Genomic DNA, 11,788 nt, shown 5'->3' with positions numbered 1-11,788 from the left:
GGCCTTTTGAGGAACCCCATGGATGTTAAATTAGTTCTACCCACCAGGAAAATCTGAGGATACATATGGTGGGCTGGGCCCCCCTAAAAGCTTAGTCATGCCCTGGCACATTGCCTATGATGTTAGTCTTCTAGAGCACTTAAACTCAGAGGTAGCATACTATAGTCTTGGGGAACTACACATATGCTTATAAATGTGATTATTAACAGTAGTTGTTAAAGGGGATCTGAGACTTCATCTTTCTCTACAACATATGGTCCCAAGAACCTTTCCAGGAATTATCCCTGAGCACAGATAGAATTAGGAGTAAGCCCTGAGCACAGTAGAGTATGGTCCAAACGAAAGACAAACAAAAGACATAAACATCCTTTTCCATTTAGAAACCTCTTGTTCCTTCTTAACCTAAATAGGCTTGCCTCTACAAGTCATACCTTCCTTTGCTATATAAACTTTGCTTTCTATAGTGAATTCAGATTTCTAGATTTGACTTAAGCCAGGAAGGCAACAGATGAGTTTGCCTATATTTAATTTAAATAGTTTAGTTTTATTACAAGCTATCTGCCAGCAGGCAGAGATACCAGCAGATTAAACAGCTGTGGAAAAGAAACCTAAAGCAGTTTCTCCCTGAGACATGAGGTCTTTATTGGAAAACAAACAAACAAAAAAATAACCACCACTAGTGTGGAGAAGAATGGTAAGGGACCAATCCAAAAGGTGCTTCATTCAAAGGTACTTCCAGTCCACGAGTGACATACACCAGCAAAGAATTCCTTGTTTGCTTGTTTGTTTGTTTGTTCGTTTGTTTTGGTTTGGGGGCCACACCCGGTGACGCTCAGGCGTGACTCCTGGCTATGCGTTCAGAAATCTCTCCTGGCTTAGAGGTCAATGCCTGGCTCGAACACTGGTCTGTCCTGGTCAGCCTCGTGCAAGGTAAACATCCTACCACTGTGCCACGGCTCCAGCCCCAAAGAATTATCCGGAATAGAATGAAAACCCTGTTTTTTTCCAATATTGTACTCAACTCAGCACGAAAGTAGGAAAGTTCACATCTCAAGAGAGAAGGTGTAAGTGACTTATTCACACGGGGACCATAATTATGGGCCCAGAGAGTGTATGTAATATCTCCTTCATTCCAAGTTGGTTAATATGAGGTTGCTCTCAACTGGTTTCATAAGGGGTTTTCTAAGACGTAAGAGTCCGGCAGTGGGTAGGGCTTCAGGGGGAAGGTTTGGGATCAGTTGATCTCCTTTCCCCTTCCTCTCCAGGTCTTGAAGCAGATGCAGCTTCTCCTGTCAGGACGCTTAGTTTCAATATCCACAAGTTTTGTCCTAGTCACCTTAAACTAGAGACCAGAGGAACTTCTTCAAATTCCACATCTTTTCTTTTCTTTTTTGGTTTATAAATTGTATTCTTTTTCCTTCAAGTAAACATGAGACAAAAGACATTGAACATCAAGGCAAATCTATGCAACTACCAAGTAAAACATAGAGTATTTTACTCATAAGCAATCAAGTTTTCACACACAGTTTATAACATAGAACATGAGGTAGAATTAGAATTTTCTGAAGTTATTTGTGTCCCAGAAGCTTTTATAATATACCAAGGACTTATTGCCATGGGGGTGGGCGAGGGCTTCCCTATCTGCCTGCTTCAATTTTTGATGTTAGAAATATCTTCATAGATTCAATCTTTGAAGACTTTTGATATATGGGATGCATATGAGGAGGTTGGAAAATCTTTTAGTTGCAGCTTTTCAGAACCAGAGTAATGACTGTGCCCCTGAGCAGAGCAAAAACAAAACTAATAATTTGAAAAACTAATAATTTTCTAATAATTTGAAAGAAGACCATTAACAGTTCTAATTTCTTCTAGTTGAGAATGGCTGTATCGACTGACTTGGCGTACACTTTGGAAATACTCCACAAAAATATCTTGACAAAGGGGTGGAGAGAGAGCACAGTGGTAAGGTGTTTGCTTTGCATGCAACCAATACAGCAATGGCAGCAGTTCGAATCCCTGCATCTCATGTGGTCCACAGTGTCTGCCAGGGGCGATTTCTGAGCTCAAAGCCAGGAGTAACCCCTTAGTGCCATAGGGTGTGACCCAAATCCCCCCAAAACAAACAAACAAACAAAAACTTAACAGAGGCGAAGGTGAACGTTTTCTCAATCTTTTGATTCCTCATAAATTCTTTTTCTAAGATGTCCAAAACTTATAATCTTATGACACCCATCCTCTATCTTGGATAAACCTGTGCAACTCTAAGTAGTACTTGTGTGCTTCACTTTGAAGAGGCTTGAATTTTCTCATTAATGTCTCTCTTTTCCCAACCCCCTCATCAGTTTATTTTGTACTTATCTATTTCACTTTCCTAGAACTCCAACCTGCAAAATATAGGAACAGACTAGGAAAAGGTGAGGACTGTTTTGTATTTTTTCATTTTTCTGAAACAAAAATATACCTTTTTTTTTTCAGCACAATTCATTGCTCCATGAGAAATGGATGAAGTACATTTCTGTATGACGGAACACATATACATGTCAATCAAAATACATCAAAGAAAATTAATCAATGATAGAAATTCATGAAGTTGATTGAACATAGTTTTATATGAATCATAACAAATAGTACTATTAAAAGTTTTAACAGACGAGATTATTACTCCAGTTACTGATGTAGGAGCAGTGATAGCAGGTCTCTGTTTTGGTCCATGACTCCCAGGTTATTCAGTATCTTCAAGAATGAAAATACTGAGTAATAAAAATGCTCAGACTCAGAGTTGGAAGGCAGGAAAGTTTATTGGAAAGGAAGAAATTCCCCATATATGGAGGACGATTTTATAGGATTTTGTTAACTATGTGAATTTTCAACCTAGTTAAAAGACTCTTTGCAGTATTTATCGATTGACAAGAACATTAGAAATGAAAGAATCCTATATTGTGATCTGAGTAATCTTGAGCCTTTTGGGCTTGGCCACTTGTCTTTGGCTATACACATCTTAGTCTCTAGGTGAGCTTAAACTCTGGACAGAATTTTAAGATGAGAGGCAATTACAGGGAAGTTTAAAAATAGAAGCCAATAAGCTAGGGGCAGTAAAAAAATGGGGCTGAGGTTTCCTCTTTCAAAACAAAAATTAAAAGTACTATATAAAGTTTTTAAATAGAAAGTTTTCTGAGAACATGGGGATGGAAGAATAATTTTAAGACTCAAACAAACAAGTCCAAAGCACCAGTACCTTGGGAAGGGCATTTACCTTGCTTGTGGCAACCTAAGTTAAATCCCAGATGGTACATCTTGTTCCCAGAACCCTACAGAGTGTGATTCCCTTAGGGCAGAACCAGGAGTATTCTCTGAGTATTAATGACTTAAAAATAAATAAATATAACAAACAAACAAAAAAGTTCCTAAACACATGTTGTAAGATGATGAAACCACTAATATGATACTAAAATATAGATATGCATCATTTCCAATTTCTCCAAATCCATATAATGCATAATACTGAGAATGGATTCTCAAGTAATATATGGATTTGAGAGAATAATGAAACATAAACATATGTTTAGGGGCTAGAAAGATCATATAGCAGGTACACCATTTCCTTTACTGATTCCACTTCCCTACACAACATTCCAGATGTTCCTCTGATACCACCATAAGTTATTCCTGAATGCAGAGAAAGGAGTACCTACTGAGCATCACTGATTGTGGAATAACAAAATAAAAAAGAAAATGTATTTATTTTGACAAGTTCCACACATGTCTGGTTAGGATTATTGATCATAAGATAAACATTTTTGGAATCAGGGAACAGGGGGTGTGTTTGTAGCAGAAAGTACAATATTATTGCAAATATGTATTCACATAAAATGCTTTTAGATGCTATGACTCTACCTCAGCATTAAGAGTCCAAATATCAATTACTAACACAACTGTGGCTCATTTCCTCAGAAATGTCTAGTTTCAGAGCTGGGGAGGAAAAGGGTGAAAAAAGTGATAAGATGAAGGAATAGTCCTATTTTTTCCTTTTTGTTTTTGAGTCACCTGGAAATGTTCAGGGTTTAATCATGGCCCTACACTATAACCACTGTACTCTCTCTCCTAATTCATGCCCTCATCTGAATTTTATGAGATACATGGCACAATATTTATATGTAAATTAACATAATGCTTTCAACTGACTTCTGATTGCATTCATGAGTAAGTGATATATTAGTTATAGATGATAAAGTTAGGTTGAAAGATTATGTTTGGCCATTAGAAGCTCTATATGTTGAGTATTTGTTCATTTCATTATCCCCTCAACCTGTCTTAATATTGGAAAACTTTTGTAATAACTAATCAAAAAATGAGTCATGTATCTGTCATATTGTAATTTTTCTTGAATTTATAAATTTTATTTCCTCAACCCCTATTACTTTGTCACCCATAGTTTAGCTGATATGTTTGAACTAACTGTAGCTTGAAGTTTCTTTTGTCAGCTTGTCGTTTTAGATTTTATTAAACATACTAATATGTCAGTTGAATTCAGCCACTTACTATTAACCAAGTGCATTATAGTTGCTATTGTACTTTTTATGTGGTTTTTTTGTGGAAACTTTCTTTATTCCACATCATTTAAATTTTGTCCATTAAAAAACATGACTCTTCTAAAGGCAGCAGCTCAGGGGTTACTCCTGGCTCTCTACTCAGAAATAGCTCCAAGCAGGCACAGGGGATCATATGGGATGCCGGGATTCAAACCACAGTCCTTCTGATTGCAAGGCAACTGCCTTGCCTCCATGCTATCTCTCTGGCCCCTAATAAACCATTTTAATAAGTCAATTTAATAAGACCATGGAGTATCTTCTTTTTGACACTAAAAGAAAAGACAAATATCTTGCAATGCAGGGTGTTTGGCACTATATGGTCCTGAGAACACTTCCCTCAGCAAAGAGCCAGGAATTAGCCCTGTGACGACTTGGAATGGACCCATAACAGAAACCAACATAAAAAAACAGTTAATTTTATATAGTAGCTGAAATTTTCTTAGGAATTTACTCTTGCAATAAATGATAAAAATTTAAAAGGAAATGTGTGGTTTTCTTTGTTTTTATTTATTAAATATTCATTCAATTTCCCTGAGCTTCTTTTTTATATATATTCTATTTTTTCTTCTTTATTTGAATATCTTGATTACATAAATGATTGTGATTAGGTTTTAGTCATGTAATGAACATCCCCTTCACCAGTGCAACATTCCCACCACCAATGTCCCAAACCTCCCTCCATCCCACCCCACCCCCACCTGTACTCCAGACAGGCTTTCCAGTTCCCTCATTCATTCACTTCATTATGGTAGTTCTCTGTGTAGTTATTTCTATAGCTGTACTCACCACTCTTTGTGGTGAGCTTCATGGAGTGAGCTGGTGTTCCAGCCCTCCTCTCATTGTCTCTGAGGATTGTTACAAAAATGACTTTTATTTTTCTTAAAACCCATAGATGAGTGAATCTATTCTGCATCTCTCTCTCTCTCCTTCTGACTTATTTCACTCAGCATGATAGATTCCATGTACATCCATGTATAGGAAAATTTTATGACTTCATCTCTCCTGACAGCTGCATAATATTCCATTGTGTATATGTAACACAGTTTCTTTAGCCATTCGTATGTTGAAGGGCATCTTGGTTGTTTCCAGAGCCTGGCTATTGTGAATAGTGCTGCAATAAATATAGGTGTGAGGAAGTGGTTTTTGTATTGTATTCTTGTGTTCTTAGGGTATATCCCTAGGAGTGAAATAGCTGGGTCGAATGGGAGCTCAATTTCCAGATATTGAAGGAACCTCCATATCGCTTTCCATAGAGGCTGTACTAGGCGGCATTCCCACCAGCAGTGGATAAGAGTTCCTTTTTCTCCACATCCCCACCAGCACTGATTGTTCTCATTCTTTGTGATGTGCGCCAATCTCTGTGGTGTGAGGTGGTATCTCATCGTTGTTTTGATTTGCATCTCCCTGATGATTAGTGACGAGGAGCATTTTTTCATGTGCCTTTTGGCCAATTGTATTTCTTTTTTTATCAAAGTGTCTGTTCATTTCTTCTCCCCATTTTTTGATGGGATTAGATGTTGTTTTCTTGTAAAGTTCTGTCAGTGCCCTGTATATTTTGAATATTAGCCCCTTATCTGAAGGGTGTTGGGTGAATAGTTTCTCCCACTCAGTGGGTGACTCTTGTATCCTGGGCACTATTTCTTTTGAGGTGCAGAAGCTTCTCAGTTTAATGTATTCCCATCTGTTAATCTCTCCTTCCACTTGTTTGGAAAGTGCAGTTTCCTCCTTGAAGATGCCTTTAGTCTCAATGTCATGGAGTATTTTACCGATGTGTTGTTCTATATACCTTATGGTATCCGGTCTGATATCAAGGTCTTTAATCCATTTGGATTTTACCTTCATACATGATGTTAGCTGGGGGTCTATGTTCGCTTTTTTGCAAGTGGCTAACCAGTTCTGCCAGCACCACTTGTTAAAGAAATTTTCCCTGTTCCACTTAGGATTTCTTGCTCCTTTGTCAAAAATTAGGTAATTGTATGCCTGGGGAATGTTCTCTGAGAACTCAAGCCTATTCCTCTGATCTGAGGGTCTGTCTTTATTCCAATACCATGCTGTTTTGATAACTATTGCTTTGTAGTACAGTTTAAAGTTGGGGAAAGTAATGCCTCCCATTTTCCTTTTCCCTAGGAGTGCTTTAGCTATTCGAGGGTGTATATTGTTCCAGATGAACGTCATAAGTGTTTGATCCACTTCTTTGAAGAATGTCATGGGTATATTTAAGGGGATCACATTAAATCTGTATAATGCTTTGGGAGTATTGCCATTTTATTGATGTTAATCCTGCCAATCCATGAGCAGGGTATGTGTTTCTATTTCCTTGTGTCCTCTCGTATTTCTTGGAGCAGGGCTTTATAGTTTTCTTTGTATAGGTCCTTCACGTCTTTGGTCAAGTTGACTCCAAGATATTTGAGTTCGTGTGGCACTATTGTGAATGGGATTGCTTTCCTGACTTCCATCTCTTCCCTATCATTATTGGTGTATAAAAAGGCCATTGATTTCTGTAGGTTGATTTTGTAGCCTGCCACCTTGCTATATGAATCTATTGTTTCTAGAAGCTTTTTGGTAGAGTCTTTAGGGTTTTCTAAGTAGAGTATCATGTCTTCTGCAAACAGTGAGAGCTTGACTTCTTCCTTTCCTATCTGGATTCCCTTGATATCTTTTTCTTGCCTGATTGCTATAGCACAAAATTACAGTACTATGTTGAAGAGGAGTGGTGAGAGCGGACAGCCATGTCTTGTACCAGAATTTCGAGGAAAGGCTTTTATTTTTTCTGCATTGAGGAAAATATTTTCCATTGGCTTGTGGTAGATGGCTTCAACTAGATTGAGAAAGGTTTCTTCCATTCACATCATGCTGAGAGTTTTGATCAAGATGGGTGTTGGACTTTATCAAATGCTTTCTCTGCATCTATTGATATGATCATGTGATTTTTATTTTTCCTGTTGTTGTTGTGTATGATGTTGATAGATTTACGGATGTTAAACCATCCTTGCATTCCTGGGATGAAAAGTACTTGGTCGTAGTGTATGATCTTTTTGATGATGCATTGGATTCTATTTGCCAGGATTTTGTTGAAGATATTTTCATCAGCATTCATCAGGGATATTGGTCAACAATTTTCTTTTTTGGCAGCTTCTCTGTCTGGTTTTGGTATCAAGGTGATGTTGGCTTCATAAAAGCTGTTTGGGAGTGTTCCCATTTTTTCAATTTCATGGAAGAGCTTGGCTAGGATTGGTAGTAGCTCCTCTTGAAAGATTTGAAAAAAATCATTAGGAAAAACATCTGGGCCTGGGCTTTTCTTTTAGGGCAGATGTTTGATTACAGTTTCAATTTCCTCAGTAGTGATGGGGGTATTTAGATATGCTACATCCTCCTTACTAAAATGTGAATTGTTATATGTGTCCAAGAATTTTTCCATTTTTCTAGGTTCTCATGTTTAGTAGCATAAAGTTTCTCAAAGTAGTCTCTGATTACCCTATGGATCTCTGCAATTTCTGTTGTGATCTCCCCCTTTTCATTTCTAATACGGGTTATCAGATTTCTCTCTCTCTCTTTGTGAGTTTTGCCAATGGTCTATCAATCTTGTTTATTTTTTCAAAAAACCAGCTTCTGCTTTCGTTGATCTTTCAGATTGCTTTTTGGTTTTCCACTTCATTGAGTTCTGCTTTCAGCTTTGTTATTTCCTTCTGTCTCCCTATTTTTGGTTCCTTTTGTTGGTCATTTTCTAATTTTTTGAGCTGCGCCATTCAGTTATTCAGGTATGCTCCTTCTTTCTTCCTGATGTGTGACTGTAAAGCTATAAGTTTTCCTCTCAGGACCGCTTTTGCTATGTCCCATAGATTCTGGCAGTTTGTGTCTTCATTGTCATTTGTTTCCAGAAAAGTCTTGATTTCCTTTTGGATTTCACCTCGGACCCACTGGTTGTTCAGTAGCTGGGTGTTTAATTTCCAATTCTTAAAGTGTTTCTTCTGTGTGGCTTTGTAGTTCACATCTAATTTCAGAGCCTTGTGGTCAGCAAGGGTAGCCTGCAAGATTTCTATCCTCTTGATTTTATGAAGGTATGTTTTATGTGTCAGTTTATAGTCTATTCTGGAGAATGACCCATGTACATTGGAAAAGAATGTGTATCCAGGTTTTTTGGGATGGAGTGTCCTGTATATATCTACTAGTCCTCTTTCTTCCATAACTCTTTTCAGGGCTAGTATGTTTTTTGTTGGGTTTCAGTCTGGTTGACCTATCAAGTGTTGATAGGGCCGTGTTGAAGTCTCCCACAGTGATTGCATTATTATTGATTTCTTCTTTCAGATGTCTTGGGGTGTTTTTCTTTGGGTCTCTTTTAGCTGGTATTCTTCGGGCATGCAGGATTTGATTGCATGTAGTCTTTAACTCTGGGAGTATCTCTTTGATGATGCCTTTGACAGTTGATTCTTCTTGGAGATCTTCTTCCTGGGTTTCTGGGACTCCAATGATTCTTATGTTGTTTCTGTTGAGTTTATCAAAGACTTCTATTTTCTTCTGTGTGTGTGCCTTGAGTACTTTTTTCCATTGCCTGTTCGTTTGTCTTAAGGTTCTTTTCCAATTTCTTCTGTTGTGTTGAATTTTTCTGCATCACATCTTCCAGTACTCCGATTCTCTCCTCAGCTGCTGATATCCTGTTGGCGAGGCTATCCATTGAGTTTTTCAGTTGAGCAACCGTGTTTTTCAGATCTGTTATTTCAGTTTGGAGTTTTCTGATTTCTGTCTTTGTGTTCTCTTCAGATCAATCTATGCTCTTTTTGAGTTCTACAAACATATTCCATATTTCTATTCTAAACTCCTTATCTGAAAGGTTATTCAGATCGTTGGAATGTATTATGTCATCCGAGCTTTCATCTTCATTCTCTGTGGATGGTGGTTGCCTGCGAGGTTTCCCCATTGTCACGCTTGTAGTGTGGTTTTTCCTGCGTGTTGTGTTGGGGTTCATTGATTAGAAAGAGTGCGCAGCTGCGAAGCGAAGTGTAGCTCTACTGCTGCCTCTAGTTGACAGTCCTCAGAGTGAACAAAGGCACAGCAGGGCAGAGCAATCCTGCAGCCCCAGAGTGTAATCACTCAGCCACTTCAAAATGCAGTTTTTTTGGGGTGCGCTCCCTAGGCCTCTGAGGAAACCTTCGGGGATTCAGAAGCACAGATTCAGGCAGACAGAGATAGGAGTTTTCCCTGAAGTCCTCAGTGAACAAAGGCACATCAGGGCAGAGCGATCTTGCAGCCTCAGAATGTACTCACTCAGCAGCTTCAAAATGCAGTTTTTTGGGGGTGCGCTCCCTAGACCTCTGAGGAAACCTTCGGGGATTCAGAAGCACAGTATCAGGCAGACAGAGATAGCTCCCTGAGCTTCTTAAGTTAAAGCATGCCATAGGTATTATGAGCTGCCTCATGAGATAGAATCTATTAGCATTTTTTATTCTCATTCAGTTTATGTGGATACACTTGTACCCAGAACTTATTCTGTTTAATATTTTGCTTGTCAGATTCTTTACTACTTGACATCCTAAATAGATAAAAGAAAGATTTACTGAAATGCCTATTCAACAATTTATCAGAAAATATTTTTAATACTTAGACCAACTCAACTGCAAATCTCCTTAGTGATGGGCCTTTTGCTATTTCCATTAGAAGCGCTATGTACCATCATCGTCTGTGTATCAGTCAATTTTGAATCTACTAACTATTACATCAAGAATGTGATGCCAGGGGGCCGGGCGGTGGCGCTCGAGGTAAGGTGCCTGCCTTACCTGCGCTAGCCTAGGAGACGGACCGCGGTTCGATCCCCCGGCGTCCCATATGGTCCCCCAAGCCAGGAGCGACTTCTGAGCGCATAGCCAGGAGTAACCCCTGAGCGTTACCGGGTGTGGCCCAAAAACCAAAAAAAAAAAAAAAAAAAGAATGTGATGCCGGGGTTGGAGAGATAGGATGGAGGTAGGGTGTTTGCCTTGCATGCAGAAGGACAGTGGTTCGAATCCCGGAATCCCATATGGTCCCCGATTCCTGCCAGAAGCAATTTCTGAGCATAGAGTCAAGAGTAAACCCTAAGCCAGGGGTGGCAAACAAGTTTGACACAAAGAGCCAAAATTTTAAACTGTGAGAGTCAGAGAGCCACACCATGCAGTGACCTGCCAAAACAAACAACACTCACACAAAAGCATCTAATCTTAACAATAAACTATTAAACACATATTGCAGTTTGCCATTTTGAGTGAGGGTCAAAATCCTGCAGTGATAGTGAGGGTGTGCTTCTTCCTCCACACCAAGAACTAACGACCAGATGTGACCCAACATGTGACACATGGGTCCCCCTGCTCGCTGGCCCGTGCAGTTGTTTCTGAGGGATGGGAGACAGGATGCTGCTGCCTGGGGGTGGGAGGGGCTCCACGCTTGGAGATCTCTCCTCAGAGGTCCCTCCCTCCTTGGAAGCAGCAGAACAAAATCCAAACTTGGCAAAGAGCCACAGTATACAAAATGATGAGAAGAGGCAAAGAGCCGCATTCATTTTGGCTGGGAGCTGCATGCATCTCAAGCCACGTGTTCACCACCCCTGCCCTAAGCACTGCCAGGTGGGACCCAAAAATCAAAAGAAAAATGTGATGCTGCCAGCCTTACACATGGTAAAGTAATATGAAAGGTAATACCTTTCATATGGTATTGAATCAAATATATTTTTTGGGTCATACCTGGTGGCCCTCAGGGGTTACTTCTAAATCTATGCTCATAAATCTCTCCTGGCAGGCTGGGGGGACAAAATGAAATGTCAGGATTCAAATCACCGTCCTTCTGCAAGCAAGGCAAATGCCTCATCTCCATGCTATCTCTCTGGCACCTGATTTAAATATATTTTATAAAATTCTATCTCAATTACTCCTTCTTCTGTTCACCTTTTATTGTTACCTTCACAGGAAACTTGTATATCCCTTTCTGCTAATAAAAATAACTCTTTTTTAGTCAAATTGATAGTATTCTTTGTCCTAAATAAATTTGAAGCTAAAAATTACCATCACTAATATATTCTATTTGTTATATTTGTGAGAATTCACAAAATTCACAAATTTTCATGAATGTAGAATTCATATTAAGTTGGAGGAATTTGGAAAATATTATGTTCCTTTACTATTGAAGTTCCATTAATGCACTATGTCACTTATCTATCCATCTCCACCATCAAGCAT

The sequence above is a fragment of the Suncus etruscus genome, chromosome 2 (assembly GCF_024139225.1).
Source record: "Suncus etruscus isolate mSunEtr1 chromosome 2, mSunEtr1.pri.cur, whole genome shotgun sequence".
NCBI lineage: Eukaryota > Metazoa > Chordata > Mammalia > Eulipotyphla > Soricidae > Suncus > Suncus etruscus.
The sequence above is the reverse complement of the archived record's forward strand: the minus strand, read 5'-3'. Positions refer to the sequence as shown.